The 18924-nt window shown below is 42.4% G+C and overlaps 1 protein-coding gene and 1 non-coding gene across 2 annotated transcripts in view; both read right to left on the bottom strand.

The window, feature by feature from the left end:
- LOC121575853 (G-protein coupled receptor 22-like) overlaps positions 1-12511 on the bottom strand; it is a 51048-nt gene extending 38537 nt beyond the window's left edge. Inside the window, exon 1 of the mRNA XM_041889145.1 lies at positions 12246-12511. The gene's annotated coding sequence lies outside the window, so the exon portion shown is untranslated. The remainder of the gene's footprint in view (positions 1-12245) is intronic.
- A 3487-nt stretch (positions 12512-15998) lies between these two features.
- Positions 15999-16073, bottom strand: trnat-ugu. The gene has a single exon. It is a non-coding gene; the product is annotated as a tRNA-Thr (tRNA).
- Between the last annotated feature and the right edge of the window lie 2851 nt (positions 16074-18924).

Here is an 18924-nt window from a genome sequence, read left to right on the forward strand (position 1 = left end):
AGAAAACCAGTCAGTATTTGGTGTGACCACCATTTGCCTCATGCAGTGCGACACATCTCCTTCACATCGAGTTGATCAAGCTGTTGATTGTGGCCTGTAGAATGTTGTCCCAGTCCTCTTCAATGGCTGTGCGAAGTTGCTGGATATTGGCGGGAACTGGAACACGCTGTCGTACACCTCGATCCAGTGCATCCCAAACATGCTCAATGGGTGACATGTCTGATGAGTATGCAGGCCATGGAAGAACTGGGACATCTTCAGCTTCCAGGAATTGTGTACAGATCCTTGTGACATGGGGCCGTGCATTATCATGAAACTGTAGGTGATGGCAGCGGATGAATGACACGATAATGGGCCTCAGGATCTCGTCACGGTATCTCTATACATTCAAATTGCCATTGATAAAATGCAATTGTGTTCATTGTCCATAGCTTATGCCTGCCCATATCTTAACCCCACCACCATCATGGTGCACTCTGTTCAAAACGTTGACATCAGCAAGCTGCTCACCCACACAACGCTATACACGTGGTAGCGGTTGTGAGGCCGGTTGAACGTACTGCCGAATTCTCTAAAACGGAGTTGGAGGCGGCTCATGGTAGGGAAATCAACATTCAATTCTCTGGCAACAGCTCTGGTGGACATTCCTGCAGTCAGCATGCCAATTGCACGCTCCCTCAAAACTTGAGACATCTGTGGCATTGTGCTGTGTGACAGAAGTTCACATTTTAGAGCAGCCTTTAATTGTCCCCAGCACATGGTGCACCTGTGTATTGATCATGCTGTTTAATTAGCTTATTGATATGCCACACCTGTCAGGTGGATGGATTACCTTGGCAAAGGCGAAATGCTCACTAACAGGGATGTAAACAAATTTGTGCACAACATTAGAGAGAAATAAGCTTTTTGTGCGTATGGAACATTTCTTGGATCTTTTATTTCAGCTCATTAAAACATGGGTCCAACACGTTGCATTTATATTTTTGTTCAGTGTAGAAACACATGCTGCAAACACTTTATTTGGATAGTCCATCTGTAGATGCTCTACAGGTAGTCCTACTATCAACAAACTATCTGTTGATAAGCAACTGACTATCTGTTGATGAGCAACTGCTTGCTAAGGTTAGGGTTAGGTTAAAGTTTGGAATAAGGGTTAGGGTAAGGGTTAGGGTTAGGGTATGGGCTAGGGTTAGGGTAAGGGTTAAGTTTAGGGTTAAAGTTGCATTATGCAACTTTTTGGGTGATGACCAAATTCACATAGAATGTGAGTTATAGATCTGTCATTCTCATTGAACGCAGTAGATATGTTCTATGTGCGCTATTTCGATGCTTCTAGTTCTTAAGTTTCGTTTTTGCATCTTTTACTTTCGGTTTTGTACACCAGTTTCAAACAGCTGAAAATACAACATTTTGTATTATTGAAAATATATTTCACAGTGGTTTAGATGATACAATGATTCTCTACACTATTGCTTGATTTGTCACATAAACTTAAATTAGGCGAACTATTCTAATTTTAGTGAACTATTCTAATTTTAGCATCCAGGAAATGGCGGAGGGATTTTTGAATATTGCACCTTTTAAGATAAGGGTTGAGGTGTCTGTAGAGCATCTAAAGATTGAGTATCCAAAGAATGTGTTACCGAAACTGTCTCCACAGAGCACACTTGAGAGAGTGGTACTAAAAGCACTCACTACAAACAGTGTAAATGATCGGATAAAGTGCTGTTCAAGTAGCTCAGTCTTGGAACAGTTTCTGGACCAAGTAAAGTACCCCCGTCACTGTGGTAGGAAGGAGGATTGTGCATTCATCTTTCTTGTAAGGAGGTGTGAACATTCATGCATTATTTTCTGCTTATTCTTCTGTTTCCCCCACAGCACCTCGGTTTGGCCCTGTCCTCCCCCACAGCTAACTGCTGCCAGGTAGCAGATCCATCATCCTGACGCTGCTCTTCAGTGAGTTAAAGGAAGGCTGGGCCCAGCTCCCTAAAACAGACACGGAGGGAGATGGATGAGGTAGGACACACAGGTAATCTAAATATCTAATAGGGAGATACCTAGTCAGTTGAATGCATTCAACTGAAATGTGTCTTCCGCATTCAACCCAACCCCTATAAATCAGAGAGGTGCAGAGGGCTGCCTTAACTGCCTTGCTCAGAAGCAGAACGACAGAATTTTACCTTGTCAGCTCAGGGATTCGATCCAGCAACATTTCGGTTACTGGCCCAACGCTCCTACCCACCAGGCTACCTGCTTATAGGGTCTTAAGTGATATTCTTTATCGTCTCATCATGCCCAAAATATATCTCTAAAGATTGATGTAAACAATCTCATCCATCGTACTGTGTAGCTATATTATCGCACATATATTTGTACCAATGATGTGTACAAACCCTGGATTGCTGATGCTATGTAATGGCCAATGAGAGGCTTTGAAGCCACTGGCCACCATATTAGTACTCCTCAGAAGGAGCAGTCCTCCATAGGAATGAATGGAATTCTACTGTATTTCAATTAAATGTTTCAAGCACAAAATGACATATATTTATGTATTTTCTTTGTTGTAGTGGGGAAATGATTAGTACTCTCTAAAAAAAACGTTTAAATGTAAATTTTTGGGGTCCCTATTAGATTTTTTAAATTCAATTCAGTCTGGTATGAGAATGGTAGCCCCTATCTGCAAAAGCAGGGTGTCTGCGGAAAGCTGAGTATCTTGGCTGTTGATTGGTGCCTTCAAATCTTTGGTATGACTTACTACGATATATGGGCATACGAATTTATAAGGGCAGGCCGAGCAGATGACCTCATTTCAAGATGGCTGCTACCTACATTCCGGTTAGGGTTGTGAAGCATAAACGAAATAAACACTGAATATGTTGATACACACCGAAAGCCGGGACTCCACAGATCATGAGAATATCTTATTTGTCTGCCTATGACCTACCGTTATTGATCACCAGCCCCGAGAGTCAAAATGTTTATTTTACACAACGTTTTCACTAACAGCAAACATTTTACAAGCTTCGATTTGGTCTGTGTTTGAACTATAGCACATGGGGGGTATCAAATTAATCCTTAGGTTGGTAAGAACATATCTAGCCTATTGCCAATGTTATCTGATGATGCATGACTTAAAGGCAACATCGAATGTCCACTGAGTGACTATATCTTTGCGCATAAAAAATATGATATTGCCTGCTTACGCGCTGTAGGCATCCATATCCCCTGTATGTCCCCCGACACCACCACAATGTTTGAGAAAGGTTGGTGTTGTAGAAATTTTGTTTTTATAGTGAACAATAACTTTTAGGCACATCCAGTGTGCAAAAACAGTGCAATTACCACATTCTGATAGTTTGGAGAGGTTGAAAGGACATTTGAATGTACCCTGGATACCCCAAAACACCACCACAATGTTTGAGTGAGGTTGATATGGTATAAATTGTGTTTTTATACTGAACAAATATAATTTAGTGCTTGCAAATATGTAATAGCACTGGAATTATCTCATTTACAGACATATGCCACTTTGGAGAGGTTTAGGGACACTTGGAAACGTCCTATGACCACACCTGACACCACTTACTAAAACATCTGCCCATTTCTAGTTGTTAGGTCTATCAATCCCATTTTCTGATATTGTTCACATGTTGTGGAAGCCATCTGATGTGTTTCCAGCTCTAGTCATCAATAATTCACTTATAGCTTGTCAATGAAAGATGACTTTCAAAATAAAAAAACAAAAAAACGGTTATTTTGTGTGTGCTTGATCTTGTGTATGTAACTCCTATCTTCTGACCATTTCCTCATAATCTCCCAGATGTCTTCTTTCTAAATATACCAAGTTTTTGCATGTCAGAATCATGTAATTACACATGAATAGCAGTTACTTTTGGGTATGTCAATTTAGCCATTACATTTAATTAAAGTTAAAATCCTTAATGGTGAAACAGGCATGTCCTTTTGCGATATTACAAGAACAAATAAGTTACTGTAAATAACGAACACAGTTTTTTTCCCCTCGGACATCATTGCACGCACAATATGTACTGCAATTATTTTTTTTACCATGCTGTATAACGTCTCCTTAGCTCAGCAACAAAAACAATAACAATGGTGATGGGGCGGCCGTGGCGCTATTTCCAACTGCTGCGGATTCCATCTTTAAGGAATATATTTTTTAAATGTTTTATGTTCAGTTCACATAATACACTGCTCAAAAAAATAAAAGGAACACTTAAACAACACAATGTAACTCCAAGTCAATCACACTTCTGTGAAATCAAACTGTCCACTTAGGAAGCAACACTGATTGACAATACATTTCACATGCTGTTGTGCAAATGGAATAGACAACAGGTGGAAATTATAGGCAATTAGCAAGACACCCCCAATAAAGAAGTGGTTCTGCAGGTGGTGACCACAGACCACTTCTCAGTTCCTATGCTTCCTGGCTGATGTTTTGGTCACTTTTGAATGCTGGCGGTGCTTTCACTCTAGTGGTAGCATGAGACGGAGTCTACAACCCACACAAGTGGCTCAGGTAGTGCAGCTCATCCAGGATGGCACATCAATGCGAGCTGTGGCAAGAAGGTTTGCTGTGTCTGTCAGCGTAGTGTCCAGAGCATGGAGGCGCTACCAGGAGACAGGCCAGTACATCATGAGACGTGGAGGAGGCCGTAGGAGGGCAACAACCCAGCAGCAGGACCGCTACCTCCGCCTTTGTGCAAGGAGGAGCAGGAGGAGCACTGCCAGAGCCCTGCAAAATGACCTCCAGCAGGCCACAAATGTGCATGTGTCTGCTCAAACGGTCAGAAACAGACTCCATGAGGGTGGTATGAGGGCCCGACAGGTGGGGGTTGTGCTTACAGCCCAACACCGTGCAGGACGTTTGGCATTTGCCAGAGAACACCAAGATTGGCAAAATCGCCACTGGCGCCCTGTGCTCTTCACAGATGAAAGCAGGTTCACACTGAGCACATGTGACAGACGTGACAGAGTCTGGAGACGCCATGGAGAACGTTCTGCTGCCTGCAACATCCTCCAGCATGACCGGTTTGGCGGTGGGTCAGTCATGGTGTGGGGTGGCATTTCTTTGGGGGGCCGCACAGCCCTCCATGTGCTCGCCAGAGGTAGCCTGACTGCCATTAGGTACCGAGATGAGATCCTCAGACCATATGCTGGTGCGGTTGGCCCTGGGTTCCTCCTAATGCAAGACAATGCTAGACCTCATGTGGCTGGAGTGTGTCAGCAGTTCCTGCAAGAGGAAGGCATTGATGCTATGGACCGCCCGTTCCCCAGACCTGAATCCAATTGAGCACATCTGGGACATCATGTCTCGCTCCATCCACCAACGCCACGTTGCACCACAGACTGTCCAGGAGTTGGCGGATGCTTTAGTCCAGGTCTGGGAGGAGATCCCTCAGGACACCATCCGCCACCTCATCAGGAACATGCCCAGGCGTTGTAGGGAGGTCATACAGGCACGTGGAGGCCACACACACTACTGAGCCTCATTTTGACTTGTTTTAAGGACATTACATCAAAGTTGGATCAGCCTGTAGTGTGGTTTTCCACTTTAATTTTGAGGGTGACTTCAAATCCAGACCTCCATGGGTTGATACATTTGATTTCCATTGATAATTTTTGTGTGATTTTGTTGTCAGCAAATTCAACTATGTAAAGAAAAAAGTATTTAATAAGATTATTTCATTCATTCAGATCTAGGGTGTGTTGTTTAAGTGTTCCCTTAATTTTTTTGAGCAGTGTATAATTTAAAAGTATGCATTAATGTGTCTAATATAATATATTTGTCAAAGACGATTGTAGACATTAATAAATGCATTTCTATAGCTTCCAAAATCTTTTTTACAATGGAGAAGTGGTACCAAAATGGCTGCACGGTGGCTTTAAAACAGCGCCCCCTGTCACACATCTAATACATATAATTGATTTGTGACTTGCTGCACAAGCGGGTTTGACAGAGATGAAAGATGAATTGCAGTGGAGCAGAATTATCATATTCCTTTGAGACTGCCTGATGTAAGAGGTTGTCAAGATGAAAAAGTGAAAGGATGAGAGTGGAGGAGGGAGGGAAACAGAGAGAATCCCTTGTGACATTAGTGTTAATACTGCTGTATGTAATGTACGTGTTGTATAATATCGCTACAATTTTCCACTGAAAGATAGAACAAACACTGCATCTATCTGTGGTGTATAGTTTTTTCTGCAAACACTGCCAACATTCTCTTGGCTCTTTGTCACAATCCACAGAGTTTGAATGTACTGAATAATAGAGTAGGAGATAGAATGTGAAAAACAAATGGAAGGAGAGACGATGGTCTGGGTAGGAAGAGCAGCACTCTTTAACAACCTCTGGCCCCTGTTCCTCCATCCATCCATCCATCCATCCATCCATCCATCCAACCATAAACAAAACAACCAATTACAATGTCACAGTAAAACACTGGACGACCCTCTATCTATCACTCACTCCAAGACAATAGAATTGAACACATTATTCATAACACAGCGAACCACAAAAAGGCTGCTTTATGATCAACTACAATGACAGATTTCCAACATGAAGCCTCACAACAAGACGTGGTGAATAACAACACAACTAAATGGTGCATTATTGCATACAGTCCAGACTCACATTAGGACTAAGAACATGGGATGGAAAGAACACAGAACAGCATGGGTTCTCTTGTGGAAGACACATTTCAGTTGAATGCATTCAGTTGTACAACTGACTAGTATCCCCCTTTCCCTTCCCTTTCTAACATAAGCACAGACCGATGGGACTGACTAGCTGGCTAACCCTCTATTTGTGTGAGCACCCCACTGAGAAGGCAGACCCCCATTTGTCACCATATCCCGCTTCGGGGGGTTAAATGTCATGTTTACCAAAGCAAAACACGGGCCCCATCTTCAGCACAGTTTCTTGGGAAAGCAACAGAAATACGGCATCGGTACCACAAACACACACACACACAGTAAGCAGCACAGCAGGGCACCGGCTGAGGGTAAGTGGTCTTGTTGGTAAATGTGGAGGTAAATAGATTTATCTCCAGCAGTGTACCAGGGAGATGGCAGAGAGGGATTGTTTGTTTCCCAAATGAATACATGGACAGTTAATGTACACAGTGTGTTATATAAAGTGGCATACACTGACTGTACAAAACATTAGGAACACCTTCCTAATATTGAGTTGCACCCCTTTTGCCCTCAGAACAGCCTCAGTTCGTCGGGGCATGGACTCTACAAGGTGTCGAAAGCGTTCCACAGGGATGCTGGCCCATGTTGACTCCAATGCTTCCAACAGTTGTGTCAAGTTGGCTGGATGTCCTTTGGGTGGTGGACCATTCTTGATACACATGGGAAACTGTTGAGCGTGAAAAACCCAGCAGCGTTGCAGTTCTTGACATACTCAAACCAGTGCGCCTGGCACCTACTACCATACCCCGTTCAAAGGCACTTAAATATTTTGTCTTGCCCATTCACCCTCTGAATGGCACACATAAACAATCCATGTCTCAGTTGTCTCAAGGCTTAAAAATCCTTCTTTAACCGGTCTCCTCCCCTTCATGTACACTGATTGAAGTAGTTTTGTACACGTACATGTATAGTCCCTTGTACTTGTTTCAGCTTTCTTGGTCACTTCCAGTGCTTCCTTTTGGTACAAAATATTTTCTTTTGCAAACAGAATATAGAATATCGTGAGGTACTGCAACGGTCTCCTAATTAGTCATGTGACCAACTCTGTAACACACTTAGAGAGCCATATTCTCAACTCATTAACTCCACGACTTGAAATGTGAATTATCTGTCCATTCCAGTGCTCTGACCTTCACCAATAGCATAACAAAACAGAGCCAATCGAAGGCTACGGGCCTGTTCAACTGTGATTGGCTTATTGACCATCTGTCTGGAATTTTAACAGCCAGTCATTGTGTTACGGACCCATCCTTTCTTTTTATGCAGAAATCCAATTATAATTTATTTCCAGGTCATAAATATTTTTGCTAATTTCAAAATGGTGCTAAGGAGCAGTAAGAGCCGCAGCTATTCTGGTTGAAAGTGTGGTTGCATGAAATAGGGAGAAAATACAAGGAGAGGCAAGAGGACGAAAGTAGGAAAAGAGGAAGATGGTGTACTGGTGGTGTGACAGAGATGTGGAAGATAAGGCCTTCTGTAAAAGTAACATTTAATATACAGTGGGGAAAAAAAGTATTTAGTCAGCCACCAATTGTGCAAGTTCTCCCACTCAAAAAGATGAGAGAGGCCTGTAATTTTCATCATAGGTACACGTCAACTATGACAGACAAATTGAGAAAAAAAAATCCAGAAAATCCCATTGTAGGATTTTTAATGAATTTATTTGCAAATTATGGTGGAAAATAAGTATTTGGTCACCTACAAACAAGCAAGATTTCTGGCTCTCACAGACCTGTAACAACTTCTTTAAGAGGCTCCTCTGTCCTCCACTCGTTACCTGTATTAATGGCACCTGTTTTAACTTGTTATCAGTATAAAAGACACCTGTCCACAACCTCAAACAGTCACACTCCAAACTTCACAATGGCCAAGACCAAAGAGCTGTCAAAGGACACCAAAAACAAAATTGTAGACCTGCACCAGGCTGGGAAGACTGAATCTGCAATAGGTAAGCAGCTTGGTTTGAAGAAATCAACTGTGGGAGCAATTATTAGGAAATGGAAGACATACAAGACCACTGATAATCTCCCTCGATCTGGGGCTCCACGCAAGATCTCACCCCGTGGGGCTCAAAATGATCACAAGAACGGTGAGCAAAAATCCCAGAACCACACGGGGGGACCTAGTGAATGACCTGCTGAGAGCTGGGACCAAAGTAACAAAGCCAACCATCAGTAACACACTACGCCGCCAGGGACTCAAATCCTGCAGTGCGAGACGTGTCCCCCTGCTTAAGCCAGTACATGTCCAGGCCCGTCTGAAGTGCATTTGGATGATCCAGAAGAGGATTGGGAGAATGTCATATGGTCAGATGAAACCAAAATATAACTTTTTGGTAAAAACTCAACTCGTCATGTTTGGAGGACAAAGAATGCTGAGTTGCATCCAAAGAACACCATACCTACTGTGAAGCATGGGGTTGGAAACATCATGCTTTGGGGCTGTTTTTCTGCAAAGGGACCAGGACGACTGATCCGTGTAAAGGAAAGAATGAATGGGGCCATGTATCGTGAGATTTTGAGTGAAACCCTCCTTCCATCAGCAAGGGCATTGATGATGAAACGTGGCTGGGTCTTTCAGCATGACAATGATCCCAAACACACCGCCCGGGCAACGAAGGAGTGGCTTCGTAAGAAGCATTTCAAGGTCCTGGAGTGGCCTAGCCAGTCTCCAGATCTCAACCCCATAGAAAATCTTTGGAGGGAGTTGAAAGTCTGTGTTGCCCAGCGACAGCCCCAAAACATCACTGCTCTAGAGGAGATCTGCATGGAGGAATGGGCCAAAATACCAGCAACAGTGTGTGAAAACCTTGTGAAGACTTACAGAAAATGTTTGACCTGTGTCATTGCCAACAAAGGGTATATAACAAAGTATTGAGAAACTTTTGTTATTGACCAAATACTTATTTTCCACCATCATATGCCAATAAATTCATTAAAAATTCTACAATGTGATTTTCTGGATTTTTTTTTCTCATTTTGTCTGTCATAGTTGACGTGTACCTATGATGAAAATTACAGGCCTCTCTCATCTTTTTAAGTGGGAGAACTTGCACAATTGGTGGCTGACTAAATACTTTTTTTCCCCACTGTAGCTAGGTCCAAACAATCAATTAAAAGTCTCTGTATTTAGAGGCCACGTAAGGGCTATTTAGGGATGGAGTAAGTGAGTAAAATTATATTGAAATAATATATTTTTTATATGTGCTTTATCTTTATAAGATTCCTCTAGTTTAGGTCAATATTGTGAAGCTCCTATATTTTGCGGGAAAACTGGCCAAACAGCATGTTGGTCAGATGGGCTGTTTGACCTTGAGAGGCAGAGACGCGTGGTCACTGTGGGGCTTTGTGTTGTCCTATTACCTGAATAATTTATGGTTGGGCTTTTACAGAAATATGGACCTGAAATAGCCAGATTGTGAAAACTTGAGCAGGAGAGTGATATAGAGTGAGGGAGGGAGCAAGAAAGAGAGAGCGCGAGAGCGAGAAGAGATGCAGAGGAAGAGGTTGAAGAGCCTTGTGTTTGTATGTTTGTGAGTGTGCGTGCGTGCGTGGGTGTGTGCATGTGTGTGTGTGTGTGGGGGGGTGTACAAGCACGTGTGCATTAATGCACATGTGTATTTGTGCATGTGTGTGTACATGTGTGCATGTGACTATATGTGTGTGTGTGTGTGTGTGTATGTGTGTGTGAATGTGTGTTGAGGGGAGGGGCAGAGGATGAGGGACGCTGGACATAAATCCGCTTGGCTAAAATGATGAGGTTACTTATCTACAGCAGGAGGCAATTAGAGGACAATTAATCCAATTCATCTTCTGGTAGGAGAGACAGAGAGCAGAGTGCTGTCTCTGCTGCCAACATTCCTGCCATAATGAATGTGTCTCTGTATGTCTGTCAAGAGGTTGCCCTCCATTCACTATCAAAGTATTTCACAGAATAACACACACATGGCACTACAGGGAGGTAGGAGAGTTCACACCCAAATCATTTCATTAAGATCATACCCCTCTCTCATTAATTCCTTCCTCCCCCCGTTCCCTCTCTCCACCACTCCCCCCGTTCCCTCTCTCCACCACTCCCCCCGTTCCCTCTCTCCACCACTCCCCCGTTCCCTCTCTCCACCACTCCCCCGTTCCCTCTCTCCACCACTCCCCGTTCCCTCTCTCCACCACTCCCCCGTTCCCTCTCTCCACCACTCCCCCGTTCCCTCTCTCCACCACTCCCCCTCTCCACCACTCCCCCATTCCCTCTCTCCACCACTCCCCCCGTTCCCTCTCTCCACCACTCCCCCGTAAACATTTTATCTTCTCATCCCCTTCTCCCTTTCGCCTTTTTCAAATTGGATTTCATCAGCTGGAGCCATCTGCTTTTAGTATCACTTTCCCAACTAGCTCTCACCGTCTCACTGCAGAATTAGACATTAATCCACATTCTCCAAACGTCAAATTTTGAAGTGTTTTTTGTTGATCCTGCTGCTCTGTATCTTTCTATTTCTCTAAACTTCAAATTTTTAAGTTAAGGGGTTAAGTTTAGGCACTCATTCCGAAAAATAAAAAACCAGTGTCCACAACTGGGATCGAACACACAACCTTCTGACTCTGGATCAATCGCAGTTGGGGACACTGGTTTCTTATTTTCGGTTTTAACCATATCCCAGACCTTAACCCTTACCTTAACCATTTGGAAAGAGTGCATAAACTTAATGGTTTAACCCGATCCCAAACCTTAACCTCAATGAGTGCCGGATTTGAAGGCATTTCCTGACGTCCTCAGGACATGGATAGACGTCCAATTTCAACATCAATCTTGAATGACCTGGCTGCACATTCCACTCCCTGTCAATAGGTTCACTTCCACCTCTCTTTCTTACTTCTTTCTCAGTATCTTTGATGTATCTGCACATCACACACTCTCTCCTGGATATAGGCCTACTGTATGCAGAGAGAGAGATGGTTTCCTAGTCAGACCTCTGAAGACTGCAGCGGAGGTATTCCCAGAGGAGTGTGGGAGAAACACACAGCCTCAGCGCCTGCATATGTTCCCACAATAAAGACTGGGGGGTTGAAAACAGCCCATACTCAAAGTCAATCAATACTATTTAGCCTACTTACAGATTTACCACCAAAAACCCCAAAAAACAAAACGAGTACCATTTCTCTTACTACAGTTTACATTATTAGAAATAACGAATCAATATTCAAAGTAATTTGATGCAAAATAAACATTGACCTATTTGGTAGATAACGTACTACACTAGGACACTCTACCACAAGGAACACTGTGCTATGACACAATAATAAAAGCAAAGATGTAGGATTTTAGCTAAATTTAGTTACATGTTGAACAATGTATTTGTATTATCATATGGCAGATAAGGTAAAAGGTGTTATTGGACTACAAGAAAGTAACCAAATAATGTAGACGCATGGTGGGCCACATTCGTTTTAACATGTATTAATTAATGCAGTGTGTTTACATTTTAGATGTTATTTGAAGTTGCTCAGGTAAAATAGGGGAACAGGACTTACCTGTTTGTAGCTCGCTGTCTTCTGTTTCTTGTATTTCATATGTTTAATGGCTATGTAATATGATTATATTAATGCTGTTGTCGCCTACATCCCTGTCACTCATGTAAAAGCTGCGCTGTTGCCTCTGTTGGAGATGATTGTCCTGTAACAGTTTTATGTACTGTGAAGAATCCCTACTCATCTCTCACCGTCAACAGTGTCTTCGGAGTCCACATGCTGCTCAGCGGAGAGTACGTTACCAATGGTCACATCAGACGGAGAGCTGCTTTCCCTCCATCCAATACGGGGCTTGCACATATTGCACGGTGCGGTGTAGGACTCAGTAATTACTTTATTTCACGCCCTGTGTCACAGGAGGGAGGTGCTAAATGTTACAAGCAAGGTCAACTCTAGCGTGTGGAAAAGCATATGCTAAATCCTGTCTAGACAGGATTTCAGTGAGTAGCCAAGATAGGCTATAATGAACGAAAAAAACACACCCTATAACGAATGCAGTCAAGATGAAAAAAGAAGGCTATACTGTGTCTGGTTTGTTTTAGACTGAAGTAAAAGGACAGTGTCTTCAGAAAGTATTCATATCCCTTCACTTCTTCCACATTTTGTTGTGTTACAGCCTGAATTCAAAATTGATGAAATAGTTTTTTCCCAACCCATCTACACACAATACCCCATAATGACAAGTAAAAACATGTTTTTAGAAATTGTTGCACATTTATTGAAAATTAAATACAGAAATTTCATTTACATAAGTATTCACACCCCTTTGCTATGGCACTCCAAATTGAGCTCAGGTGCATCCAATTTCCTTTGATCATCCTTGAGATGTCACTACAACTTGATTGGAGTCCACCTGTGGTCAAAAAAAATGTGGGTGTCATTTAGCTTATCCAGAGCGACTTACAGGAGCAATTAGGGTTAAGTGCCTTTCTCAAGGGCACATCAACAGATTTTTCACCTAGTTGGCTCGGGGATTAGAACCAGCAACCTTTCTGTTACTGGCACAACGCTCTTAACCACTAAGCCACCTGCCGCCAATTCAATTGTTTTGACATGATTTAGAAAGAAAGAAAAAACCTGTCTATATTAGGTCCCACAGTTGACAGTACATGTCAGAGCAGAAACTATACCATGCAGTCCAAGGAACTGTCCTAGTCCAATTTCCAAACGCCTGAAGGTACCACGTTCATCTGTACAAACAATAGTACACAAGTATAAACACCATGGGACTACGCAGCCGTCATACCGCCCCAGAACAACAGCAAAGGACCTTGTGAAGATGCTGGAGGAAACAGGTACAAAAGTATCTATATCCACAGTAAAACGAGTCCTATATCGACATAACCTGAAACGCCGCACAGCAAGGAAGAAGCCACTGCTCCAAAACCACAATAAAAAAAGCCAGACTACGGTTTGCAACTGCACATGGGGACAAATATCGTACTATTTGGAGAAATGTCCTCTGGTCTGATGAAACAAAAATAGAACCGTTTGGCCATTATGACCATCGTTATGTTTGGAGGAAAAAGGGGGTAGCTTGCAAGCCAAATAACACCATCCCAACCGTGAAGCACAGGGTGACAGCATCATGCTGTGGGGGTGCTTTGCTGCAGGAGGGACTGGTGCACTTCACAAAATAGATGGCATCATGAGGAAGGAAAATTATGTGGATATATTGAAGCAACATCTCAAGACAAAGGTCAGGAAGTTAAAGCTTGGTCGCAAATGGGTCTTCCAAATGGACAATGAAGTCAAGGTATTGGAGTGGCCATCACAAAGTCCTGACCTCATCCTATAGAACATTTGTGGGCAGAACTGAAAAAGCATGTGCGAGCAAGGAGGAAATGCTACCAAATACTAATTGAGTGTATGTAAACTTCTGACCCACTGGGAATGTGATGAAATAAATAAAAGCTGAAATAAATAACTCTACTATTATTCTGACATTTCACATTCTTAAAATAAAGTGGTGATCCTAACTGACCTAAAACAGGAAATTTTTACTAGGATTAAATGTCAGGAATTGTGAAAATCAGAGTTTAAATGTATTTGGCTAAGATGTATGTAAACTTCCGACTTCTACTGAACGTGACAGTTATTATTATTTTTATATGCGCATTTTTGTGAAACAGTTTAATTTCAATAATAACGTTTTAGTTGTCACATGGTTAATCATAAAGTTAAAATTCAACTAAGGCAGAGTGCCAGCCTCTGCCATATGGACACATCGATATACTGTGATCCATTGGCGGCTAAAGAATTGAGCGCATAGAACTCAGAGATAGCCTATAGGCCAATGCAGCAGTAAGCCTATAACTTCGTCAACTAAGTAAAATGCATAGGCCTGAAGTTGACAAATAAAAACAGTAGAAAATATTTGACATTCATCTCTCTACTGCTCCCGTCTGCCTCCCTTTCTATCGGACTTGACTTGAGCTATTGCTAGTGAAGTGCAACGTATCAAATCATCAACTGGCTCGGCCCTAAGCTTTCGCCTGCGAACATCCACCATTGTATCAACTAGCCTATACCGGGCCCTCACAGTTTCCCGCGCCAGTGAGCTCGGGGCAGACAGCTGTTTTTTTAAAATGACGCTTTCACTGGATATATGGGATCATCAGATCATTATATTTTGCTCTTTTACACCGAGGCTTGGTGATTATCGAGGCCGGATTTTTTTTAAATACTGAGGAACTATCATTCGCAATGGATGTAAAAAAACAGATTTTGTTGACTTACAGTGTGAGTTGAATAAAACATTACTGAGAAGCTCAGCTTATTAGTGGTGGATGTGGTAAATTATGACAATCAGAAATCAGACATTGTCAAATGGGCACTTTCTTACTTTTGCATGCAGCAGGCCAGGTAGTCCTACTTCTGTGTGTGCTCAGGCGCGTGCATGCTTCCTCAATGTTATCAGGAAAGAGAAACCAGACACATGGTCATTGCTCACAAGACAATGAAAACATTTACAAAACTCATAATAGTTATGAAATAAACCAAAACGTGTTTCTCACAAGTGTAGCTGGTTGTTAACTCCGCAGCAACATTCCCAGTCCGAGAATGAGAACGGTAAATTACTAATTAATACATGCATTAACATAAATGTATGGTACATTTACTAGGCCTACTGGTGACATATCTAATGGGGAATTGATAAAAAAATAAACAAATCAAAGGGCAAACAATTCACACAATGATACAATGAATGCTCAAGAATTGGCAGGAGACAGCTGAGCGCATTCTGGAGAGCTGAGTGCATGCATTCTGATGAGAGATTAACCATATATTTGCCACACACCCCTCCCATTTCTTCAGGTTGCAACATTTTACTCAAGACATTATCTTCAAACATATGAGATGCTTATCACTGACAGCCGCAACACAATCAGCTAGACCTATTGCCACGCGCACTACCCAAATTGTGGGCTTCCCAAATAGGCAAACACACTTGAAACAATCCACAGCTATTAGAAAATAAAATAATCTAATGATCCTCTGTGGCTAAGTCATGCTTCCTGGTTTAGTATTTTGAATGATTTTATTTCGACAGGAGTAATTATAGCCTATAATTTTGGCGAAACATCAATTTACTTTAGGGGAATCAAGCATCCTAACAGTGCGCTGTGCACCCGCCAACTTTCCTTTCCAATTCGCAAAAGGTTGAAACCAGAGATCTGTATATTTACGTCATTTAGCAGACGCTCTTATCTAGAGCGATTTACAGTTTTTTAGTGAGTGCATACATTTTCACACTGTCCCCCCGTGGGAATCGAACCCACAACCCTGGCGTTACAAACGCCATGCTCTACCAACTGAGCTACATGGGACTATATAATGACGAGATGTTCATGTCTCCATCCTAACAATGGGAGTTTTTGTCCTGTAGTGTCTAAGCAATTTATGACTTTGCTAACGTTTGCAAATGGTGTCTTAGAGGATGTTGACTCAGCTTGGGGAAGCATCTGGAGAGCATTTCTATAGGGGCACCCTAAAACAGAGGAAGTCTGTTATGAGGAGTCCTGGGATTGGTCTGTAGGGAAACCACCCATATCATGTCACAGATTATAAATACCATGATTGAAACAAAGGACGGAGGGTAACAACATATTAGATTGGGTCGGTTGTTCTCCAGATGCCTGCAGAAGTCTGTAAATTGACGCTGAAATCTTTTGATATAATAAACCTTTATAATCAAAGTACAGTGTCAGCGGATTCCTTGTTCTCACAGCATAATTAGCATCATTATTTAGTTACTACAGTCCGAAAGGCTGGAAAGCAGGCAACAAGCTTAGGTCTGCATATTATGCCTATAGAAACGCATTGATCTTATTTTGGACAGATTTTTGGCAAGTGTGAGTCCTCTCGCTTCACCTCTTCCTCTCTGCTGAAACTATGTCACTGGAGAAAGCATCCGAGCGAGCAAAACAGCGCCCCTCTATAATGTAGCCCATGTATCTTGTGGTCCTCTGTAGCTCAACTGGTAGAGCACGGCGCTTGTAACGCCAAGGTAGTGGGTTCGATCCCCGGGACCACCCATACACAAAAATGTATGCACGCATGACTGTAAGTCGCTTTGGATAAAAGCGTCTGCTAAATGGCATATTATTATTATCTTATTTGATGCTGTCTGGCCAGAAATAGTATGACATACCATACTCTTTTAGTACAGGCAGCATCAGTTACATAGTCTACACATACTGAGACAGAGGGGCACTGTTTTGCTCGCTCGGATGCTTTAACTGAGATTGATGAGTCTTTCTGTCGGCGCGCGTCTCGGTCAAATAAATGATCAATATTTCATTTGGACGGGCAAGGACCTGGCCGTCACTTGGTGAAGGCTTCAGGACTGAAAATGATTGAATTGTTTTATTTTACCAGGCAAGTCAGTTAAGAACAAATTCTTATTTACAATGAAGGCCTACACCGGCCAAACCCGGACGACGCTGGGCCAATTGTGCGTCGCCCTATGGGACTCCCAATCAAGGCCTGTTGTGATACAGGCTGGAATCGAACCAGGAGGTCTGTAGTGATGCCTCAAGCACTGAGATGCAGTGCCCTAGACCACTGCACCACTTGGGAGCCCTGAGTGCAGCAACCATGTCTATGTCACTAACAAACACAGTCATGGGTGGGTGACTAACATTCACTCAAAAGCACCCTGGGAAATATGCAAATAAGGCTTTACACTCTAGTCTACAGTGTTAAAACAACACCCCCCAAAAATACTGTAACACTACATGTATTATTCCCCAACACTGAGAAAGTGTAACAGCATCAGCTCTAATAAAGTGTTAAGTTGGAATTTGCAACACCCACAGTGTTAGGGACCCAACACTTTGAGGGTGTTAGTTTATCAACACTTTGAAAAGTGTTAGTTTAACACTATTTCGGTGGGTTACAATTTCTGTGTTAAAGTTCTGATCTCAAATGTGTAGTACTGGGGGCCTTGAACTGCAAGGCATCATGAAATCAGCAGATTATCAGGTGTTTTGGAGTCCAATGTTCAACCCAGTGTCCAAAAATTGGGTCTCCTTTGAATGTTGTGGGTCTTCCAGCAGGACAACAACCCCAAACACACATCAAAAAGCACCCAGGAATGGTTCAAGAAGAACACTGGACTGTTCTGGAGCGGCCGACGGAGAGCCCAGATCTGAATCACAGCCAAAACCTATGACGAGAGCTGAAAACAGCAGTTGGTGGAGGGCACCCCTCAAACACTGACAAATTAGAGCAGTTGGCTGCTAAAGAGTGGGCCAAATTGCCAATAGAAAGGTGCAGCAAGCTCAATGATGGCTACCGTTTGTCTGCAGTTCTTGGCCAAAGGCTGTGCAACCAACTACTAGCTCCAGGGTGCCAATAATGTTGTACATGCCATGTCATTTTTTTTCCTAAATTAAAATTGTAAACTTAAGTTTACAGAAATAAAATTGGGTCTGCAATGTTTGAAATCCAATAACAAGGTGTGGAGGAGACCAAACATTTTCTTCAATTTCAACTTATTTTAGAAGAAATAGAGAATTATTTAAGTGCAAGGGTACCTATACATTTGGCCGCAATTGTAAACAGAAACCATCCATGTGAACACATTATTGTATGGTTTATATTCAAAACACTTGTTTCCATTAACCAAAATCACATTAAGATATGCCACCTGGATGGAATGGGGGGAGAGAGGCACTCTACATGTTATTCACTGTGGCCATCTCTCTCGCTCCACAGAACAATGCAAACAAACCAGCCTCATGGAGCATTAGGTAAATGCTTGTGAAGTGGCCACTGACTGTATACAGTGCATTCGGAAAGTATTCAGACCTTGATTTTTTCCACATTGTTACGTTACAGCCTTATTCTAAAATTGATTAAATAAAATATTTTCATCATCAATCTACACACAATACCCCATAATGACAACGCGACAACCGTTTTTTAGAAATGTTTGCAAATGTATTAAAAATAAAAAACAGAAATACCTTATTTACGTAAGTTTTCAGACCCTTTGCTTTGAGACTCGAAATTGAGCTTAGGTGCATCCTGGTGCCATTGATTATCCTTGATACAGTGGCTTGCGAAAGTATTCACCCCCCTTGGCATTTTTCCTATTTTGTTGCCTTACAACCTGGAATTAAAATGGATTTTTGGGGGGTTTGTATCATTTGATTTACACAACATGCCTACCACT

This window comes from Coregonus clupeaformis, chromosome 10, assembly GCF_020615455.1.
Source record: "Coregonus clupeaformis isolate EN_2021a chromosome 10, ASM2061545v1, whole genome shotgun sequence".
NCBI lineage: Eukaryota > Metazoa > Chordata > Actinopteri > Salmoniformes > Salmonidae > Coregonus > Coregonus clupeaformis.